Source organism: Rattus norvegicus, chromosome 7 (assembly GCF_036323735.1).
Source record: "Rattus norvegicus strain BN/NHsdMcwi chromosome 7, GRCr8, whole genome shotgun sequence".
Lineage (NCBI taxonomy): Eukaryota > Metazoa > Chordata > Mammalia > Rodentia > Muridae > Rattus > Rattus norvegicus.
This window is the reverse complement of record NC_086025.1, coordinates 42,729,494-42,752,770: the sequence shown is the minus strand read 5'-3', so window position 1 is coordinate 42,752,770 and position 23,277 is coordinate 42,729,494. Positions and strand designations below refer to the sequence as shown.

The 23,277-nt window shown below is 39.6% G+C and overlaps 1 long non-coding RNA gene across 1 annotated transcript; it reads left to right on the top strand.

The window, feature by feature from the left end:
• The first annotated feature begins 921 nt into the window (after positions 1-921).
• Positions 922-22,872, top strand: LOC134479681 (uncharacterized). The gene is made up of 2 exons (XR_010053287.1): positions 922-1,202; positions 22,483-22,872. It is a non-coding gene; the product is annotated as an uncharacterized LOC134479681 (long non-coding RNA).
• The last annotated feature ends 405 nt before the right edge of the window (positions 22,873-23,277 follow it).

Sequence of the window (23,277 nt, the reverse complement as noted above, 5' to 3'; positions counted from 1 at the left end):
TCCTTTCTCTGTCTCTTTCCCTCTCTTTGTCTCTGTCTGTCTGTCTGGTCCCCCTCTGAGTGTGTGTGTGTGTGTGTGTGTGTGTGTGTGTGTGTGTGTGTACATGTAAGCTTGTGCATGTGTGTCTCCTAAATACCCTTGTTACTTACTTGTCCCCACAGAATGAGAATTAGCTTGTGCACTGACTGAAAAGAAGAGTTCTAGCATTCATCAGTATTTATTGTAATCCATGTTTCTCTATTGGGCAGGTGGGTTAAGCTTAGTGTCTACATAAAACATGTCTATCTTTTCTCCTCCGATTCTGTTGGAAAGGGCTAGCTGTAATTGGCACTATTAGGACTCTGGGGTACATGATGGCTCAGTTACAACGCATTTTTCTTTCTGGTCCTATACTACTTCAAGGCAAGTGTTTGTGGTTGGTGGGGACGTTTTCTCCAAGTGTAGATGCCAAGGCAGAGAGTCTGATAATCTCCCTGGTTCTGAAGGTTCCTGTGCTTAGAGGTAAATGCATGCCACTGTCAGTGAAAAGGGGAACAACTCCTTCTCTCAATCCTGGCTCAGGAAGATGTATTGCAGCAGTTATTAGTGGAGTCAATCATTTCTTGTGTGTGTAGCCTTCTGTTCACTACATACTAGGTGATATTTGAGATACATATTTCCATGATATGCTTTTATGTCCAAATTCCCTATGTGTAGATCCAAAGTCTCCATCTGGGCTATCATGTTCAGACATCTCTTCTGGTTTCAAGGGAAAATATGCTCTCCAGTGAACCTTGGAATATCCTGGTGAGGAAGCTTGACTTCTTGACCTGAATTACTGTTCTGCTACTTGCTGTTTGTCTTTGTTTCATTCACTTATTGTGATGGCACTATTAGGAGGTGTGGCCTTGTTGGAGGAGGTGTGGCCTTGTTGAAGTAGGTGTGGCCCTGTTGGAGTAGGTGTGGCCTTGTTGAAGTAGGTGTGGCCCTGTTGGAGTAGGTGTGGCCCTGTTGGAGTAGGTATGGCCCTGTTGAAGTAGGTATGGTCCTGTTGAAGTAGGTGTGTCACTATGAAAGTATCTTTAAGACCCTCATTCTAGCTGCCTGGAAGCCAGTATTCTGCTAGCAGCCTTCAGATGAAGATGTAGAACAGTCCAGCACCATGCCTGCCTGGATTCTGCCATGTGGGAACCTTTATGATACTGGACTGACCCTCTGAACCTGTAAGTCAGCCCCAAATAAATGTTGTCCTTCTAAGAGTTGTCTTGGTCATGGTATCTGCTTACAGCAGTAAAACCCTAACTAAGACAGTGATCATCTAATTGTCCCTCTTTGTTCATTGGTGAAATGAATATAGTAATAGACTTACTGGGATACTGGTACACTACATCTCTGAAAAGCCCTTAGCTAAAGCACGATGAAAATGAGCATGTCTTATTACTAGCTAAAGAGTGGCCTTTCTTCAGTGTCTCTCTAGCTGCTGTATATAGTTTCTCAATTGGGCTGAAATTAAAAGGAAACGGGAGCATGTTTATGACTCTCCTAGGACTCCAGTACTTTCTCTGTCCCTGGTATATGTTGGGAATACAATCCAAAAAGGAAATACCATAGTTTGCCTATTGTTATCGTCACCTTGGAGCCTGATTTTGACTTTACATTCTGTTCTGTCTGTAGTCACAGAACAGAGTGCTTACTACTCTTATTGGTAGCTTCTGACTAGCTCCATCAAGATGTTTAGAAATCTGTATTTAATGTGCATTGATTGTTCATAGAAGACTCTCTTCTCAGACTCTTTGTGTTTTTAATTGATGCTCAGCCATGCCTACAAATTTCTCTTTGTCTCTTTTTTACTTGACTGTGAACATAGCACATCATTTTTAGTGCTTTGCTCAGTCTGTTAAGAGTCTCAGTATACTTAACTTATTCCAGGCAAATCTGTTACTTTCCTGTTCCTTTCCAACTACTATTCTGATGTCCTGAACCACTTCTTCAACTTCTTTTTCCATGGGAATTAGATCATCACTCTTCTGACCAGACACTCTTATGCTAATTTTCCAATGGTAATTTAAGCACCTCATTTACTTAAATAATGACCAACAAATAATATCTACCTCAGATGTGTGATTTGTGAAGCCAAGCACAGAGAGGCTTATTGATAAAGTGATTCCAGTTTCATAAAATAGCTAACCATTCATCATCATATTTAACATCTGAAACCCTCTGTCAGCAAATAGCTTTATTTCTGGACAAGCAAAGCTAGAGGTTGTGTAACTCCATCAAGGTCTTTGTGGGGCCTGGGATAGTAACTCAGAATCACTGCTTTGTATAGAACAATCTTTTCATGTGAACATAAGCTCCTTGGGAAATATTAAGCTGAAAAAATTTCATGTCTGTTCTACTTGAATTTCCTTGTCTTCCCTCTATTTTTCTCAAATCTTGGGTGAGATGAATGATTTTGAGCTCTCAGAATCACTATAAGGCTGATTCTTAGTAAGAATCAATTATTATACTAACAGAAACAAAAAAATACTACAGAAAAAGCACTGGTGCCCAGCAACCTTACCACAATAAGCCATGGATATTGAAAAACAGCTAAAACACCAGAGAAAGATCTTAAATGGCATTTTAAAATATGATAGAACTCCTTAGAGGGGGAAATATATAAATCCGTAAAAGAAATCTATGAAAACACAAACAATGGAAAGAAAGCAATGGAAAGTTAAAGACCTGAAAATAGAAATAGAATTAGTAAAGGAAATCCAAGTTGAAGGAAATGAAAACTTTTTCTTTCTTTTTTTTATTAGATACATTTCTTTACTTACATTTCAAATGTTATTCCCTTTCCCGGTTTCCTGTCCATAAGCCTCCATCACCTCATCCTCCCACATCTGGGTATTTCCCCCATCCATCACACTTATTGTCCCCTCCCTGTTCCCCTTCACTGGGGGGTCCAACCTTAGGAGGAGCAAGGGCTTCCCACTTCCACTAATGCTCCAACAAGGCTATTCTCTGCTACATATGTATATACATGACAGTCCATGTATACTCTTTCGGGACTGGTTTAGTCCCTGGAAGCTCTGGTTGGCTGGCATTGTAATTCTTATGGGGTTGCAAACTCCTTCAACTCTTTCAATCCTTCCTCTAATCCGCCCCCCACCAAGGGGATACTGTTCTCAGTTCAGTGGTTTGCTGCTAGCATTGACCTCTCTATTTGACATGCTCTGGATGTGTCTCTCAGGAGAGATCTATATGGCCCTTTCAGCATGCATTTTTTAGCTTCATCAATCTTATCAAGTTTTGGCATATATATATATATATATACATATATATATATATATATATATATACCACATATGGGGCAGGCTCATATGGCCATTCCTTCAATTGCTGCTCAAAACTTTGCTTCCATATCCCCTCCTATGGATATTTTCCCCCCTTTTAAGAAGGAGTGGGAGCATCTGCATTTTGGTCATCTTTCTTCCTGAGCTTCCTGTGGTCTGTGGATTGCATCTTGGGTAATACGAGTTTTTGGGCTAATATCCACTTATCAATGAGTGCATACCAAATATGTTTTTCTATGACTGGACCACTCAGGATGATATTTTCTAATTCATTCCATTTGCCTATGAATTTTATGAAATCATTGTTTTTGATAGCTGAGTAGTACTTCATTGTGTAGATGTACCACGCTTTTTGAATCCATTCCTTAGTTGAAGGGCATCTGGGTTCTTTCCAGCTTCTGGCTATTATAAGTAAGGCTGCTATCAACATAATAGAGCATGTGTCTTGGTTGTATGTTGGAGCATCTTTTGAGTATATGCCCAAGAGTGGTATGGCTGGGTCCTCAGGTACTGGAATGTCCAATTTTCTGACGAACCTTGAGAATGATTTCCAGAGTAGTTGTACCAGTTTGCAATTCCACCAACAATGGAGGAGTGTTCCTCTTTCTCCACATCCTCGACAGCATCTGCTGTCACCTGAATTTTTGATCTTAGTCATTCTGACTGGTGTGAGATGGAATCTCAGGGTTGTTTTGATTTGCATTTCCCTGATGACTAAGGATGTTGAACATTTCTTTAGGTGCTTTTTGGTTATTCAATAATCCTCAGCTAAGAGTTTTGTTTAGCTCTGTACCCGATTTTTAATAGGGTGATTTGGCTCTCTGGAGTCTAACCTCTTGAGTTCTTTATATATTTTGAATATTAGCCCTCTATCAGATGTTGGATTGGTAAAGATCTTTTCCCAATCTGTTGGTTGCTGTTTTGTCCTAACCACAGTGTCCTTTGCCTTACAGAAGCTTTGCAGTTTTATGAGATCCCATTTTTCAATTCTTGATCTTAGAGCATAAGCCATTGGTGTTTTGTTCAGGAAATTTTTTCCAGTGCCCATGTGTTCCAGATGCTTCCCTAGTTTTTCTTCTATTAGTTTGAGTGTATCTGGTTTGATGTGGAGGTCCTTGATCCACTTGAACTTAAGCTTTGTACAGGGTAATAAGAATGGATCAATTTGCATTCTTCTACATTCTGACCTCCAGTTGAACCAGCACCATTTGTTGAAAATGTTATTTTTCTTCCATTGAATGGTTTTAGATCCTTTGTCAAAGATCAAGTGGCTATATAGCTGCGCAGATTCATTTCTGAGTCTTCAATTCTGTTCCACTGATCTATCTACTTTTCTCTGTGCCACTACCATACAGTTTTTTATGAGTATTGCTCTGTAATACTGCTTGAAGTCAGGGATGGTGATTCCCGCCGAAGTTCTTTTATTGTTGATATAGTTTTCACTATCCTGGGTTTTTTGTTATTCCAAATGAATTTGCAAATTGCTCTTTCTATCTCTATAAAGAATTGAGTAGGAATTTTGATGGGGATTTCATTGAATCTGTAGATTCCTTTTGAGAAAATGGCCGTCTTTACTATATTAATCCTGACAATCCATGAGCATGGTAGCTCTTTCCATCTTCTGAGATCTACCTCAATTTCTTTCTTCAGAGACTTGAAGTTCTTGTTGTACAGATCTTTCACTTGCTTGGTTAAAGTCACACCAAGATATTTTATGTTATTTGGGACAGTTGTGAGGGATGTCATTTCCTTAATTTCTTTCTCAGCCTGTTTATCCTTTGAGTAGAAGAAGGCAACTCATTTCTTCGAGTTAATTTTATACCACAACACTTTGCTGAAGTTGTTTATCAGGTTAATTACTTCTCTGGTGGAACTTTTTGGGTCACTTCAGTAACTCTCATATCATCTGCAAATAGTGATATTTTGATTTCTTCCCTTCCAATTTGTGTCTCTTTGACTTCCTTTTGCTGTCTGATTGCTCTGACTAGGACTTCAATCACTGTATTGAATAAGTAGGGAGAATGTGGGCAGCCTTGTCTAGTCCCTGATTTTAGTGAGATTGCTTCAAGTTTCTCTCCATTTAGTTTGATATTAATACAGGTTTGCTGTATATTGCTTTTACTATGTTTAGATATGGGCCTTGAATTCCTGATCTTTCCAGGACGTTTACTATGAAAGGGTGTTGAATTTTATCAAATGCTTTCTCAGCATCTAATGAAATGATCAGTGGTTTTGTTCTTTCAGTTTGTTTAGGTAATGGATTATGTTGATGGTTTTCCGCATATTAAACCATCCCTGCATGCCTGGAATGAAGCCTACTTGATCATGGTGGATAATTGTTTTGATATGTTCTTGGATTCGGTTTGCCAGAATTTTTTTTTTTCTGAGCTGGGGACCGAAGCCAGGGCCTTGCACTTGGTAGGCAAGCGCTCTACCACTGAGCTGAATCCCCAACCCCTGTTTGCCAGAATTTTATTGAGTATTTTTGCATCGATATTCATAAGGGAAATTGGTCTGAAGTTCTCTTTCTTTGTTGGGTCTTTGTGGTTTAGGTATAAGAGTAATTGTGGCTTCATAGAAGGAATTTGGTAGCGCTCTGTCTGTTTCTATTTTGTGGAATAGTTTGGACAGTATTGGTATGAGGTCTTCTATGATGGTCTGATAGAATTCTGCACTAAACACATCTGGTTCTGGCCTCTTCTTGGTTGGGAGACTTTTAATAACTGCTTCTATTTCTTTAGGAGTTATGGGGTTGTTTAGATGGTTTATTTGTTCCTGATTTAACTTTGGTACATGGTATCTGTCTAGAAAATTGTCCATTTCCTCCAGATTTTCCAGTTTTGTAGAATATAGGCTTTTGTAGTAGGATCTGATGATTTTTTAAATTTCGTCAGATTCTGTTGTTATGTCTCCCTTTTCATTTCTGATTTTGTTAATTTGGATACACTCTCTGTGACCTCTGGTTAGACCAGCTAAGGGTTTATCTATCTTGTTGATTTTCTCCCAGAACCAGCTCCTGGTTTTGTTGATTCTTTGGATAGTCCCTTTCATTTCTACTTGGTTGATTTCAGCCCTGAGTTTGATTATTTCCTGCCTTCTACTCCTCTTGGGTTTATTTCTTTTTGTTCTAGAGCTTTTAGGTGTGCTGTCAAGTTGTTGACATATGCTCCCTCCTGTTTTGTTTTTTTTTGTTTGTTTGTTCTTGTTTGTTTGTTTTTGCAGGCACTATGAATTTTCCTCTTAGTACCGCTTTCATTGTGTCCCATAAGTTTGTGAATGTTGTATGTATCTTCATTTTCATTAAATTCTAAGAAGTCTTTAATTTCTTTCTTTATTTCTCCCTGGACCAAGTTGTCATTGAGTAGAGCATTGTTCAACTTCCATGTATATGTGGGCTTTCTGTCATTATTATTTTTATTGAAGACCAATCTTAGTGCGTGGTGATCAGATAGGATGTGTGGGATTATTTCTATCTTCCTGTATCTGTTGAGGCCTCTTTTGTGGCCGATTATATGTTCAATTTTGGAGAAAGTTCCATGAGATGCTGAGAAGAATGTACATCCTTTTGATTTCGGATGGAATTTTCTATAAATATCTGTTAAATCCATTTGGTTAATAACTTCTGTCAGTTTCTCTATGTCTCTGTTTAATTTCTGTTTCCATGATCTGTCCATTGATGATAATGGGGTGTTGAAATCTCCTACTATTATTGTGTGAGGTGCAATGGGTGCTTTGAGCTTTAGTAAGGTTTCTTTTACGAATGTAGGTGCCCTTGCATTTGGAGCATATATATTTAGGATTGAGAGTTCATCTTGGTGGATTTTTCCTTTGATGAATATGAAGTGTTCTTCCTTATCTTTTTAAATGACTTTTGGTTGAAATTCAATTTCATTTGATATTAGAATGGCAACTCCAGCTTGTTTCTTTGGGCCATTTGCTTGGAAAGTTGTTTTCCAGCCATTTACTGTGAGGTAGTGTCTGTCTTTGTCTCTGAGATGTGTTTCGTGCATGCAGCAAAATGTTGGGTCCTCTTTATGTATACAGTCTCTTAGTCTTTGTCTTTTTATTGGGGAATTGAGTCCATTGATGTTGAGAGATATTAAGGAACAGTGATTGTCGCTTCCTATTATTTTCATTGTTAGAGGTAAAATTATGTGTGTCTCTCTCCTTTGGTTTCATTGCAAGGAAATTATATTCTTGCTTTCTGAACAGTATAGTTTCTCTCCCTGTGTTAGAGTTTTCCATATATTATCCTCTGTATGGCTGGATTTGTAGAAAGATATTGTGTAAATTTGCTTCATTCATGGAATATTTTGGTTTCTCCATCTGTGTTAATTGAGAGTTTTGCTAGATACAGTAACTTGGACTAGCATTTGTGTTCTCTTAGGGTCCGTACAACATTTATCCAGGATCTTCTGGCTTTCACAGTCTCTGGTGAGAAGTCTAGTGTAATTCTTTTTTTTTTTATTAACTTGAGTATTTCTTATATACATTTCGAGTGTTATTCCCTTTCTCCTCCCCATACTTCCCCCATTGCCGCCCTCCCCCCAACAATCTAGTTCACTGGGGGTTAGGTCTTAGCAGGACCCAGGGCTTCCCCTTCCACTGGTGCTCTTACTAGGATATTCATTGCTACCTATGAGGTCAGAGTCCAGGGTCAGTCCATGTATAGTCTTAGGTAGTAGCTTAGTCCCTGGAAGCTCTGGTTGCTTGGCATTGTTGTACATATGGGGTCTCGAGCCCCTTCAAGCTCTTCTAGTGCTTTCTCTGATTCCTTCAATGGGGTCCTATTCTCAGTTCAGTGGTTTGCTGCTGGCATTCGCCTCTGTATTTGCTGTATTCTGGCTGTGTCTCTCAGGAGCGATCTACATCCGGCTCCTGTCGGTCTGCACTTCTTTGCTTCATCCATCTTGTCTAATTGGATGGCTGTATATGTATGGGCCACATGTGGGGCAGGCTCTGAATGGGTGTTCCTTCAGTCTCTGTTTTAATCTTTGCCTCTCTCTTCCCTGACAAGGGTATTCTTGTTCCCCTTTTAAAGAAGGAGTGAAGCATTCACATTTTGATCATCCGTCTTGAGTTTCATTTGTTCTAGGCATCTAGGGTAATTCAAGCATTTGGGCTAATAACCACTTATCAATGAGTGCATACCATGTATGTCTTTCTGTGATTGGGTTAGCTCACTCAGGATGATATTTTCCAGTTCCAACCATTTGCCTACGAATTTCATAAACTCGTTGTTTTTGATAGCTGAGTAATATTCCATTGTGTAGATGTACCACATTTTCTGTATCCATTCCTCTGTTGAAGGGCATCTGGGTTCTTTCCAGCTTCTGGCTATTGTAAATAAGGCTGCGATGAACATAGTGGAGCACGTGTCTTTTTTATATGTTGGGGCATCTTTTGGGTATATGCCCAAGAGAGGTATAGCTGGATCCTCAGGCAGTTCAATGTCCAATGTTCTGAGGATCCTCCAGACTGATTTCCAGAATGGTTGTACCAGTCTGCAATCCCACCAACAATGGAGGAGTGTTCCTCTTTCTCCACATCCTCGCCAGCATCTGCTGTCACCTGAGTTTTTGATCTTAGCCATTGTCACTGGTGTGAGGTGAAATCTCAGGGTTGTTTTGATTTGCATTTCCCTTATGACTAAAGCTGTTGAACATTTCTTTAGGTGTTTCTCAGCCATTCGGCATTCCTCAGCTGTGAATTCTTTGCTTAGCTCTGAACCCCATTTTTAATAGGGTTATTTGTCTCCCTGCGGTCTAACTTCTTGAGTTCTTTGTATATTTTGGATATAAGGCCTCTATCTGTTGTAGGATTGGTAAAGATCTTTTCCCAATCTATTGGTTTCCATTTTATCCTAACCACAGTGTCCTTTGCCTTACAGAAGCTTTGCAGTTTTATGAGATCCCATTTGTCGATTCTTGATCTTAGAGCATAAGCCATTGGTGTTTTGTTCAGGAAATTTTTTCCAGTGCCCATGTGTTCCAGATGCTTCCCTAGCTTTTCTTCTATTAGTTTGAGTTTATCTGGTTTGATGTGGAGGTCCTTGATCCACTTGGACTTAAGCTTTGTACAGGGTGATAAGCATGGATCGATCTGCATTCTTCTACATGTTGACCTCCAGTTGAACCAGCACCATTTGCTGAAAATGCTATCTTTTTTCCATTGGATGGTTTTGGCTCCTTTGTCAAAAATCAAGTGACCATAGGTGTGTGGGTTCATTTCTGGGTCTTCAATTCTGTTCCATTGGTCTATCTGTCTGTCTCTGTACCAATACCATGCAGTTTTTATCACTATTGCTCTGTAATACTGCTTGAGTTCAGGGAGAGTGATTCCCCCTGAAGTCCTTTTATTGTTGATGATAGTTTTAGCTATCCCGGGTTTTTTGTTATTCCAGATGGATTTGCAAATTGTTCTGTCTAACTCTTTGAAGAACTGGACTGGTATTTTGATGGGGATTGCATTGAATCTGTAGATCGCTTTTGGTAAAATGGCCATTTTTACTATATTAATCCTGCCAATCCATGAGCATGGGAGGTCTTTCCATCTTCTGAGGTCTTCTTCAATGTCTTTCTTCAGAGTCTTGAAGTTCTTATTGTACAAATCTTTTACTTGCTTGGTTAAAGTCACACCGAGGTACTTTATATTATTTGGGTCTATTATCAAGGGTGTCGTTTCACTAATTTCTTTCTCGGCTTGTTTCTCTTTTGTGTAGAGGAAGGCTACTGATTTATTTGAGTTAATTTTATACCCAGCCACTTTGCTGAAGTTGTTTATCAGCTTTAGTAGTTCTCTGGTGGAACTTTGAAATCACTTAAATATACTAGCATATCATCTGCAAATAGTGATATTTTGACTTCTTCTTTTCCGATCTGTATCCCCTTGATCTCCTTTTGTTGTCTGATTGCTCTGGCTAGAACTTCAAGAACTATATTGAATAAGTAGGGAGAGAGTGGGCAGCCTTGTCTAGTCCCTGATTTTAGTGGGATTGCTTCAAGTTTCTCTCCATTTAGTTTAATGTTAGCAACTGGTTTGCTGTATATGGCTTTTACTATGTTTAGGTATGGGCCTTGAATTCCTATTCTTTCCAGGACTTTTGTCATGAAGGGGTGTTGAATTTTGTCAAATGCTTTCTCAGCATCTAATGAAATGATCATGTGGTTTTGTTCTTTCAGTTTGTTTATATAATGGATCACGTTGATGGTTTTCCGTATATTAAACCATCCCTGCATGCCTGGGATGAAGCCTACTTGATCATGGTGGATGATTGTTTTGATGTGCTCTTGGATTCGGTTTGCCAGAATTTTATTGAGTATTTTTGAGTCGATATTCATAAGAGAAATTGGTCTGAAGTTCTCTTTCTTTGTTGGGTCTTTGTGTGGTTTAGGTATAAGAGTAATTGTGGCTTTGTAGAAGGTATTCGGTAGTGCTCCATCTGTTTCAATTTTGTGGAATAGTTTGGATAATATTGGTATGAGGTCTTCTATGAAGGTCTGATAGAATTCTGCACTAAACCTGTCTGGACCTGGGCTCTTTTTGGTTGGGAGACCTTTAATGACTGCTTCTATTTCCTTAGGAGTTATGGGGTTGTTTAACTGTTTTATCTGTTCCTGATTTAACTCTGGTACCTGGTATCTGTCTAGGAAATTGTCCATTTCCTGCAGATTTTCAAGTTTTGTTGAATATAGGCTTTTATAGTAAGATCTGATGATTTTTTGAATTTCCTCTGAATCTGTAGTTATGTCTCCCTTTTCATTTCTGATTTTGTTAATTTGGACACACTCTCTGTGTCCTCTCGTTAGTCTGGCTAAGGGTTTATCTATCTTGCTGATTTTCTCAAAGAACCAACTTTTGGTTCTGTTGATTCTTTCTATGGTCCTTTTTGTTTCTACTTGGCTCCCCTTGCACCCAGGGAGCATAGTTGGCACTCAGCAATTCCTTCTTGTGTCTGGACTGTAGGCAGAGGGTAGTCTCCTCTGTCTTCTCAGCAGTGTCTACACTGTCCAGCTCTCTCCCCCATAGTATTTGGGGGCAGGGAGCTGTTTGGCTGGTTCTGTTCGGTCCTGGGCACAGACCAGAATCGTGGGTCCTGGTGGCTGACTGTTCCTATATTCCTGTGTCCAGAGGCACTGTGCAGTTTCCCCTTTGACTGGGGATGTGGGCAAAGGTGTGCAGAAGTTACAATCTGTCCTGGGGTGTCAGGATATCTGTACTCCTGTGTGTTCAGCTCTCTTCTGAAATGAAAACTTTAAGCCCTCCAAAAGGATCCTCAGATTCAAGCCTTACTTACTTACTTATTAACACACATGAATGCACACACGCACACACACACACCACCACTACCACCACCACCACCAGTGCCAACAACAACAACATGCAGAATAAGAAAAATAAAACCTAGAAGGGGAGGAAGAGGTGTTAGGGGACTGATGGATAGGAAACTGGGAAAGGGAATAACATTTGAAAGGTAAATAAGAAATACCCAATTTTTTAAAAAATGGAAAAAATCAATCAATTAAGAAAGAAAGAAAAAACCTGGTAGAAAGAATCTCAGGCATTGAAGACCAGATGGAAGAAATAGCTATGTCAATCAAAAAAAAAAGGACATTAAATATAAAAACTTCTGGCAGAAAATAGTCAGGAAATCAGGATCAGGATCACTATAAAAAGACCAAATCTAAGAATAATGTAAATGAAAGAAATAGAAAAGACCCAGATCAAAGACACTGAAAATATTTCTTCCCCCAAAAAAATCATTAAAAAGTGTCCAAAAGAAGGAGAAGATGTCCCTCAAGGTACAAGACCCATACAGAACACCAAAGAGACAGGACCAGAAAAGAAATTTCCCTCAGCACATAATAATAAAAACACTAAATGTACAGAACAAAGAAAGAATATTAAAAGCTGCAAGAGAAAAAAATAAAGTAATACATTGTCAGACCTAGTAGAATTATACCTCTCTTTTCCATGGAGATTAAAATCCAGGAAGCAATGGAGAGATGCTCTTCAGACTATAAAGATCACATATTGCAACCCACCCTATAATACTCAGGAAAATTTTTAATCATAATAAATGGTGAAAATATGAGATGCCATGGTAAAACCAAATTTAGCAATTCTATTTAAAAAATCCAGCCATATAGAAGGTGTTACAAGAAAAATTACAACCTAAATACATTAACCACTCTAACACACACACACATACACACACACACACACACACACACACAATACTAACCAATACCACACACCAACACCACTACCAACAACAACTAGCAGAAATAAAAAAAAACATTGCTCATTGATATCTTCAATATTAATGGTCTCAATTCTCCAATAAAAAGGCACAGATTAAAAGAATAGATAATAATAATAATAATAATAATAATAATAATAATAATAATACAGGTCCATCCTTCTACATTAAAGTGATATCCCTTAAAACCAAGAATAGGTATCACCTAAAGGTAAAAGATTGGAAAAAGATATTGCAAGCAAAAGGATCCAAGAAGCAAACTGATATGACTATTTTAATAACTGACAAAATCGACTGACAACCAAAACTAATCAGAAGAAATAGGGAAGGACACTACGAATACATCAAAGGAAAAGTTCCCTGAGGACATTCCAATTCCTAACATCAATGCACCAATCACAAGGCCACCAAGTCAATAAAAGGAACACTATGACAGCTTAAATCACACATTGACCTTCACATACTGGTAATCTGGTCTCAATAATAGATAGGTCAGCCAGACAAAATCTAAACAGAAATGCTGGAGCTAACTGAAGTTACTAACTGAATGAACCCAACAGATATTTATAGAACATTTCACCCAAACACACACACACACACACACACACACACACACACACACACACACACACACACACATTTTTCTTCTTCTTAGCACATCATTGAAGTTTCTCTAAAACTGCATACTTAGACATAAAACAAGTCTCAACAGATATAAAATATTGAAACAACACCCTGCATCTTATCAGACCACCAGGAATTAAAGCTGGATGTTAACAATAGAAACAACGTGAAGCTTAAAATCTCATGGAAACAGTGACTAACTCATTATTAAATGAAAAATGGGTCAAGTCAGAAATAAGAAAGAAAGTAATAATTTTAAATAACTCAATAGAGATGAATACACAGCATACCAAATTTATGGAATAAAGCCTGTTCTGAGGCGAATCACTGTGTGTGTGTGTGTGTGTGTGTGTGTGTGTGTGTGTGTGTGTGTGTGTGCGCGCGCGCATTTATACTACTCATAGTAAATTAACAGTACACCTGAAAGCTCTAGAACAAGAAGTCACCCAAAAAGAGTAGATGGCAAAAAATAATCAAACTTAGGACAAAAATCAATGAAACAGAAACAAACTAGTACAAAGAATCAATGAAACAATGGGTTAGATTTTTGAGAACTTCATTACGATTGACAAACTTTTATCCAAATTAACAAAACTAGAAGTGAAAAGGAATACATAACAGCAGAAACTGAGGAAATACAAAGAGTCATAAGAACATACTTTAAAAACCTATATTACACCAAATTGGAAAATTTTAAAGAAATGAATAATTGGATACATGTCACTTACACTATAAAGAAAGTGAAAGATAAAAATCACATGATCATCTCTTTAAATATAGAAAAGACCTTTGACAAAATCCAACCTGCCTTCATAATAAAAATTCTGGAGGGATAGGGATACAGTGGACACACCTAAAAATTATAAAAGCAGTTTACAGCAAGCCCATAGCCAATAACAACTTAGATGGAGAGAAACTCAAAGGTATTCGACTAAAATCAGGAACTAGACAAGGTTGTCTAATCTCCATATTTATTCAATATGGAACTTAAACTCTTAGCTAGAGCAGCTGAAAGATATCAAGGTGATACATATTTAAAAATAAAAATTCATTAGCATGAATAAAGGTTTTCTGAACAGAATACCATTAGCTCAGGTGCTAAGACCAACAATTAACAAATGGAACCTCATGAAACTATAAAGCATTGGTAGGGCAAAGGACACTGTCATCTAAACCAAGTAGCCACCTACAGAATTAGAAAAGACTTTTTACCAGCTCCACATCTGATGGAGGACTAATATCCAAAATATAATAAACTCAAGAAACTATATATCAAAAAACCCGATTAAAAATAGGGTACAATCCAATTAGAGAATTCTCAAGAGAGGAAATCCAAATGGCTAAGAAACACTTAAGGAAATATTCAATAAATATAGTCATCAAGGAAATGCAAATAAAAAATACTTTGAGATTTATCTCATATCCAAGATCAATAAAAAAGTGATAGTATATGCTGGTCAAGATGTGGAGTAAGGTAAACACTCATCTATTGCTTGTGGGAGTCAAAACTCATACATCTACTGTCATTCCTCAGCATTAGAGTTCCTCAGGAAGGTGGGAATTGAACTAGCTCAAGATCTAGATTACACCACACTTGAGAATGTATTAAAAAAGTGCATCATCCTACATTTCCTAAATTAGGCTCACTACCACTCTTTTCCTAATAATTAGAAACTGGAAATAGCATACATGCCCCTCAATAAAAGAATGGATAAAGAAAATGTGGTACATTTACACATGAACTGTTACTTAACTGTTTTTTAAAAAATGATATCATGAAATTCTCACGTTAAGTGTATGGAACTAGGAAAAAAAATCATTGTGAGATAACCTGGACTCAAAAAGACAAACGTAGTATATGTTTACTTACATGTGGGTATTATCTTTTAATTTTATGGTAACTATGGTAACTAAACTAAAATCTGTAAAAACACAGAGGTTAGGTATAAATTAAGGGATGAGGAGGATGGATAGATTTCAGTAGGAAAGGGAAATAAAGTAGATATTGTGGAAAAATGGGGAGGGCAGCTAGAATAGGAAGATCAAGTTGGGAGGGAAGAGAGCAAGACAAAGGAAGGAATGCAGGGACAGACAGATGATATTAAATACCATATGAGGGCAATCTAAATTAAATAATGGGAAATTCAGAGCCCCAACTGAATATCTCGTTTCAGGAAATAAAGCTTCCAGTACCAGGATAGGGTTACATCTAATTGGGTTATTGGTCAAAAGGAATTCCTAAACAACCCAGGGTGTTGCCAAGACTATTGTCCTCCATAAACTGACATGAAAGCCCATCACTGAAGATAATACCTACATGACTCACTGAATATGAGAAATTGAGTTAGTGCCTACATAAAGCCTTCACCCCTAAGTGTTAGTGGTTTTTGTACATGAAGCTATACTTCACAATACAAAAGGAGAAACATAAACACCAAACCACCCACAAAGCCTCTGATCTACAGTGGTGTCCTGCTTGTATGGCATAATAGTGCAAAGGTGGCACATAATGCTATGGAAGTAACCAACCAATATCTGATTTGACTTAAGGCACACTCCCAGAGATGGAACCCATAATTAATACTACAGGGCTGACCATGAACTTGAGACTCGATAGCTGGTGACCTCAGGAAAAATAAAATATTACTGTTCTAAAAAAGAAAGAAACCACATGATCATCTCATTAAATGCTGAAAAAGCCTTTGACAAAATAACAACATCCCTCCATACTAAAGGTATTGGAGAGCATAGGAATTCAAGGCCCATATCTAAATATAATAAAAGCAATATACAGCAAGCCAATAGCCAACATCAAACTAAATTGAGAGAAACTTTCAGCAATCCCACTAAAATCGGGGACAAGGTTGCCCACTCTCACCCTATCTATCCGATATAGTACTTGAAGTTCTAGCCAGAGCAATTAGGCTACAAAAGGAGATTAAACGGATACAAATTGGAAAAGAGGAAGTCAAGATATCACTATTTGTGGATGATATGACAGTATACATAAGTGACTCAAAAAAAAAATCTATGAGAAAACTCCCACAGCTGATAAACAAATTCAACAAAGTGGCTGGATACAAAATTAACTCAAATCAGTAGCCTTCCTCTACTCCAAAGATAAATGGGCTAAGAAAGAAATTAGAGATGACATTCTTTACAATAATCACAAATAATATGAAATATCCTGGTATGGCACTAACCAAGCAAGTGAAAGATCTGTATAACAAGAACTTCAAGTCTCTGAAGAAAGAAATTGAGGAAGATCTCAAAAGATGTAAAGATCTCCCATACTCATGGATCAGCAGGATTAACATAGTAAAAATGGCCGTCTTACCAAAAGGAATCTACAGATTCAATGCAATCCCCATCAAAATTCCAACTCAATTCTTCACAGAGATAGAAAGGCAATTCTCAAATTTATCTGGAATTCTAAAAACCCAAGATAACAAAAACCATTCTCAACAATAAAAGAACTTCTGGAGAATCACCATCCCTGACCTCAATCTATACTACAGAGCAATAATGATAAAATCCACATGGTATTGGTACAGAGACAGATCAATGGAATAGAATTGAAGACCCAGAAATGAACCCACACACTTATGGTCACTTGATCTTTGACAAAGGAGCTAAAACCATCCAGTGGAAAACAGATGACATTTTCAACAAATGGTGCTGGTTCAACTGTCAGTCAGCATGTAGAAGAATGTAAATGAATCCAATCTTATCACCTTGTACAAAGCTCAAGTCCATGTAGATCAAGGACATCCACGTAAAAGCATATACACTGAAACTAACAGAAGAGAAAGTGGGGAAGAGCCTCAAACACATGGGCACAGGAGAAATTTTCCTGAACAGAACACCAATGGTATATGCTCTAAGATCAAGAATCGACAAATGGGGTCTCATAAAACTGCAAAGTTTCTGAAAGGTGAAAATGGCAACCCACAGACTGCAAAAAGATGTTTACTAACCTTACTTCCAATAAAGGGCTAATGTCTAATATATACAAAGAACTCAAGAAGGTAGATTACTGAGAACCAAATAACCCTATTTAAAAAGGAGGTACAAAGCTAAACAAAGAATTTTCAACTGAAGAATCCCAAATGGCTGAGAAGCACTTTAAAAAGTGTTCAGCATCCTTAGTTATCATGGAAATGCAAATCAAAGTGATCCTGAGAGTCCACCTCACACCAGTCAGAATGGCTAAGATAAAAAAACTCCGGTGACAGCAGATGCTGTGCAGGATGTGGGGAAAGAGGAACACTCCTCTATTGCTGGTGGGATTGCAGTATGGTACAACTACTGTTTTATTGTAAATAGTTCTAACTGAGGACCCAGCTATACCTCTCCTGGGCATATACCCAAAAGATGCTTCAACATATAACAAGGATATATGTTCCCCTGTGTTCATAGCAGCCTTATTTATAATAGCCAGAAGCTGGAAAGAACCCAGATGTCCTTCAACAGAGGAATGGATACAGAAAATGTGGTACATTTACACAATGGAGTACTACTCAGCTATTAAAAACAATGACTACATGAAATTCTTAGGCAAATGGATGGAACATGGAAATATCCTAAGTGAGGTTATCCAGTCACAAGAAAATGCACATGGTGTGCACTCACTAATAAGTTGTTATTAGCCAAAATGAAGTTTGGAATACCTAAGATACAACTCCCAGACCATATGTAGCCCAAGAAGAAGGAAGACCAAAGTGTAGATGCTTCAGTCCTACTTAGAAGGGGGAACAAAATATTCACAGGAGGTAGAGGATTGGCGGAATCTGGGAGGGAGAGGGGGGGGATGGACAAAGGAGGAAGTATCGGGTGTGGGAGGAGACTGGGGAGAAGTGCAGAGGGTCAGGAAATTGAAAGATGTGTAGCAGCAGGGCATAGGGAACTGGGGGTAGCCCCTATAAAGTCCCAGATGCCAGGAAAGCAAGAGGCTCCAGGACCCAACAGGGATGACAGTAGATGAAATACCCAACAAGAATGGTAAGGTTAGACCATATGCAGTGGTTAGGCACCTCTTAGGTTTAGCAATGGGGCTACCCACCCATCTCAAAAATGTTAACCCAGAATTGTTCCTGTCTAAAGAAAACACAGGGACAAAGAGTAGAGCAGAGACTGAAGGAAAGGCCATCCAGAGACTGCCCCACCTAGGGATCCATCTCGTCTGCAGTCACCAAATCCAGACATTATTGCTGATGTCAAAAAGTGCTTGCTGACAGGAGTCTGGAATAGCTGTCTCCTGAGAGGCTCTGCTAGAGCATGACAAATACAGAGGCAGATGCTCACAGCCAACCATTAGACTGAGCACAGGGACCCCAATGGAGGAGTTAGGGCAAGGACTGAAGGAGCTGAAGGAGGTTGCAACCCCGTAGGAAGAACAAAATATCAACCAACCAGACTCCACCCTACCCCTGAGCTCCCAGGAACTAAACCAAAGTGTACTCATGGGGTACCCACGGCTCCAGCTGGATATGTAGCAGAGGATTGCCTTATCTGGCATCAGTGGGAGGGGAGACCCTTGGTTCTGTGGAGGCCCAATGATCCAGTGTAGGGGAATGCTGGGGCACTGAGGTAGGTGTGGATGGGTGGGTGTTGGGGGAGCACCCTCATAGAAATGAGACAGGGGAGGGGAAAGGGGGTTTGTAGAGGGAAAACTGGGGAAAGAGATAACATTTGAAATGTCAATAAATAGGCAGGGAAGGGAGAGGCAAAGATTAAAACAGAGACTGAAGGAACACCCATTCAGAGCCTGCCCCACATGTGGCCCATACATATACAGCCACCCAATTAGACAAGATGGATGAAGCAAAGAAGTGCAGACCGACAGGAGCCGGATGTAGATCGCTCCCGAGAGACACAGCCAGAATACAGCAAACACAGAGGCGAATACCAGCAGCAAACCACTGAACTGAGAATAGGTCCCCCGTTGAAGGAATCAGAGAAAGAACTGGAAGAGCTTGAAGGGGCTCGAGACCCCAAAAGTACAACAATGCCAAGCAACCAGAGCTTCCAGGGACTAAGCCACTACCTAAAGACTATACATGGACTGACCCTGGACTCTGACCCCATAGGTAGCAATGAATATCCTAGTAAGAGCACCAGTGGAAGGGGAAGCCCTGGGTCCTGCTAAGACTGAACCCCCAGTGAACTAGACTATGGGGGGAGGGCGGCAATGGGGGGAGGGTTGGGAGGGGAACACCCATAAGGAAGGGGAGGGGGGAGGGGGATGTTTGCCCGGAAACCGGGAAAGGGAATAACACTTGAAATGTATATAAGAAATACTCAAGTTAATAAAAAAAAAAGAAATGTCAATAAATAAAATAAACATTAAAAATGAAAAAAATTAAAATTAAAAACAAATAAGGAGAGAGAGGGGGAGAGGGAGGGAGGGAGGGGGAGAGAGAGAGAGAGAGAGAGAGAGAGAGAGAGAGAGAGAGAACAATTTAGTAATAAAATGACTCCTAATGACATTGTGCTACACTTGGAGATTAGTGCTTTGTTCAGCCATCATCAGAGAAGCTTCCTCCTGGGTTGATGGGAACAAAAACGAGACCTATATCCGGACATTCTGCAGAAAACAAGACCTTGGAACACTCAGCCTTGTAATGGACGTCTCTATCAAATCCCTCCCTCAGGGCTAAGGGAACTCAGAGATAAAAGAGGAGAAGACAGTGTAAAGGCCTGAGGAGATGGATGACACCAAGAAAATAAGGTCCCATGAACCAACTGAAATTATGCATGTATAAACTCACAGACACTGCGGCTGCATGCATGGGCCTGCGTGGTCTGTACCAGATGAGGTCCTAGAAGCTAAAAGGAGAAGTGGACCTCAACCTCCACTAAGTAGCCCAGGAGCAATCTTCAGTTGATAGCCCCTTGCAAGTGAAAATTTACTTTCTTCCAAGGAAGTCTCACTGGGGAAATAAAGTACTCTTAAGTGTTGGCTGCAAGCCCAGCTGTAGATGGTTAACAGAAAATTAATGCAATCTCATCAGCGGCCCTTCCCTGTCTCTCAATGTCATGCCAGGGCTCCCCATTTGTTTTAAATTTTATTTTATTACTTTTATTTTATTTATATGTAATATATATGATATCTATCTAATCTATCATCTATCAACTACTATCTATCAACTATCAACTATATCTATTATCTATCTATCTTTACATATATGTACATATTTCCCTCTTTTTACCCCACGTGTCTTTTGTACATATGTTACGGCTTCCAATTTAGTGTTTTTATGGAACTCGTGTGTGTGGGAACTAGTGGGTCTCTTTCTCGGACTTTCTCTTGGGCTCTCTACACATTAGTTCTTTGTTTTATCTTCTTATATTATTATTATTATTAATAATATCACTTAGAAATCTGTTTTCTTTTTTTTTCTTTTTTTTTAAGATTTATTTATTATAGATAAGTACACTGTAGCTGTCTTCAGACACACCAGAAGAGGGCATCAGATCTCATTACATATGGTTGTGAGCCACCATGTGGTTGCTGGGATTTGAACTCAGGACCTCTGGAAGAGCAGGCAGTGCTCTTAACCACTGAGCCATCTCTCCAGCCCGACAAGGCAGCTCTTATATGGACAACATTCAATTGGGACTGGCTTACAAGTTCAGAAGTTCAGTCCATTATCATCAAGGAGGGAACAGGGCAGCATCCAAGCAGGCATGGTGCAGGAGGAGCTGAGAGTTCTACATCTTCATCTGAAGGCTGCTAGGATACTGGCTTCTTGGCAGCTAGGATAAGAGTCTGAAAGCTCACACCCACAGTGACACACCTACTCCAATAGGATCACACCTTTTAACAGTGCCACTCCCTGGGCCGAGGATATACAAGCCATTGCATTCCACTCCCTGGCCCCATAGGGTTGTCCAAACACATGAGGCTATAGGGGTCATGACTAAACATAGCATAATACAAAATACATTTAGTCCAACTTCCAGAGTTCCCTTAGTCTGTAGCAGTCTCAACAATGTTAAAAGTCCAAAGTTCAAAATCTCATCTGAGATTCATCCAATCACTTACCTGTAATCCCCAAAGCCAGACAGGAAACCAGCTGGGCAAACTCCAAACCCTGCATCTCCAAGTCCGATGTCAAAGCAGTTTTCAGATCTCAACTCCTTTTTCGTCTTTGTGGACTGCAACAGTCTTCTTTCTCCTGGATTGGTTCCACTCCCTGTTAATAGCTTTCCTCAGAAGATAGCCCATGGCTCTGTCATCTCAAACATCTTGGGGTCTCCAAAGCAACTTTAATGTTACAGATTCTTGTTTCAATGTCTGGGATCCACACATGATCTTCAGGCCTCCTCCAAAGGGCTGGTGTCACTTCTCCAGCTCTGCCCTCTGCAGCACTCTAAGCCCAGGCTGATCCACTCCACTGCTGCTGCTGTTCTTGGTGACCATCCCATGGTCCTGACATCTCCCATACACTGGGGTCTTCTGCTGCAACTAGGCTTCACCATTAGCCTCTCATAGGCTCCCTTCTTGTGCTTAAGCTTCAACATCTTTATATGACACCTTTAGTCCAGAGCTGTCAGCTGCAACTGAGGCTGCACCTTCACCAATGGCCTTCCCTGGCCTCTCACAGTGCCAAGCCTCAGCTCCTCTTCATGACCCCTCCATGCTTTCAAAACCAGCACCACCTGGGTGACTCTTACACATTACCAAGTACAGATGCATCCTGAGGTACAGCCTTGGCTATCTCTGGATATAGCTTCTTTGTGCTCTCAGAAAACACTTCTCGTTAGATTTCACTTCAGTGATGCTGGTCTCTTCTTAATCACCGCTAATTTCTTAGTTCCAGCTCACCAGCATCAATTGTCCCAGTGGTCCCTTCTATTCTTGACTCTAAAGCTAGGGCCACGTGGCTGAAGCTGCCGAGTTCTGCTGCTTGCTGGGGCTGGAGCTTGGCCCCCTTGTTCTATTACATTATCACCAGCTTTCTGTTTTCCAACTCCTTCACTGCCTCAGAAATCTGTTTTCTAATGAGAGATGAAAAGAGTGTGGACCTAGATGGGAGGGGAAGTTGTGGTGAGAAACTGGGTAGAGTAGAGGGAGGGGGAACCTTAATCAGAATATATCATGTAAAAATATATTCTTATTATATATAAAAAAAGAGGAAGACGCAGTCAGGTGGAAGACCTCATGACGCCAGCTCTGCTGGGACTGTCAGCCTGGACTTCCTAGCATCTAGAACTGTGAGAGGGAAATTTCTGTTATTTATGAACTGACTGTTCAACCACATTTTGTTACAGCAGCATTTGTTTGCCAGGATCGAATGAGACCAATCTCCCAGGGGCCTTCTACGCCTATGAGAATCACGCTTTCCCAAAGCTGCATCATACTCGTTTTGAGTGATCGTTGTTTGTGAATCAAAACATGAAGGAGCAGATGAACTTTTGCTTGTTTTAAAAGCAGTCAGCGGGCCATGGAGCACACGGGAGCTCTCCATCTGCTTCTTGATCTCGGACGTAATTCCAATCATCTTCCCTGCAAATGATGGTGGGGATTGGAGCATCTGGTGGTAGGCAAAGGAATGCATTGCTCTCTGGTGTGTGTTTCCATATTAGTTACTGAAAACAAAAAAAGATAAAAATAGGAAGATTGCGTGTATAAATAAAGAACTCGTATGTTTTTTCTCTCCACTGTTGGTATTCATCACTTCCTAATAGAGTTAATGATGTAACATATGCTACTAGGCTCAACTTTGCCTTCATGGAAGCCAAGTTTTTCTTCTTTTTTTTTCTTTAAAAGTCAATGTTTAAATTGACACTTTGATGTAAACTACCTCCCGTGGCAACAAGTACCATTACTCAGTCCAGCACTCATGATGCACCTCAGTGTGTGCCAAGACTATTTGTGGAGAAACCCTGCTTTATTTTTCTTCAATCTGCTTGAGTATTTCCAGACTGTTTGAGCGCTAAACAATCTTGGTATTCAGAGTAGAACTGGAGAAAAATTCCAGTGGTATTTGTAGTTCAACTCTGGGCAAAACAAGCATTCTTCTCTCTTCTCTATCTGGATATGGGGGGAAAATAGATATAGACTGA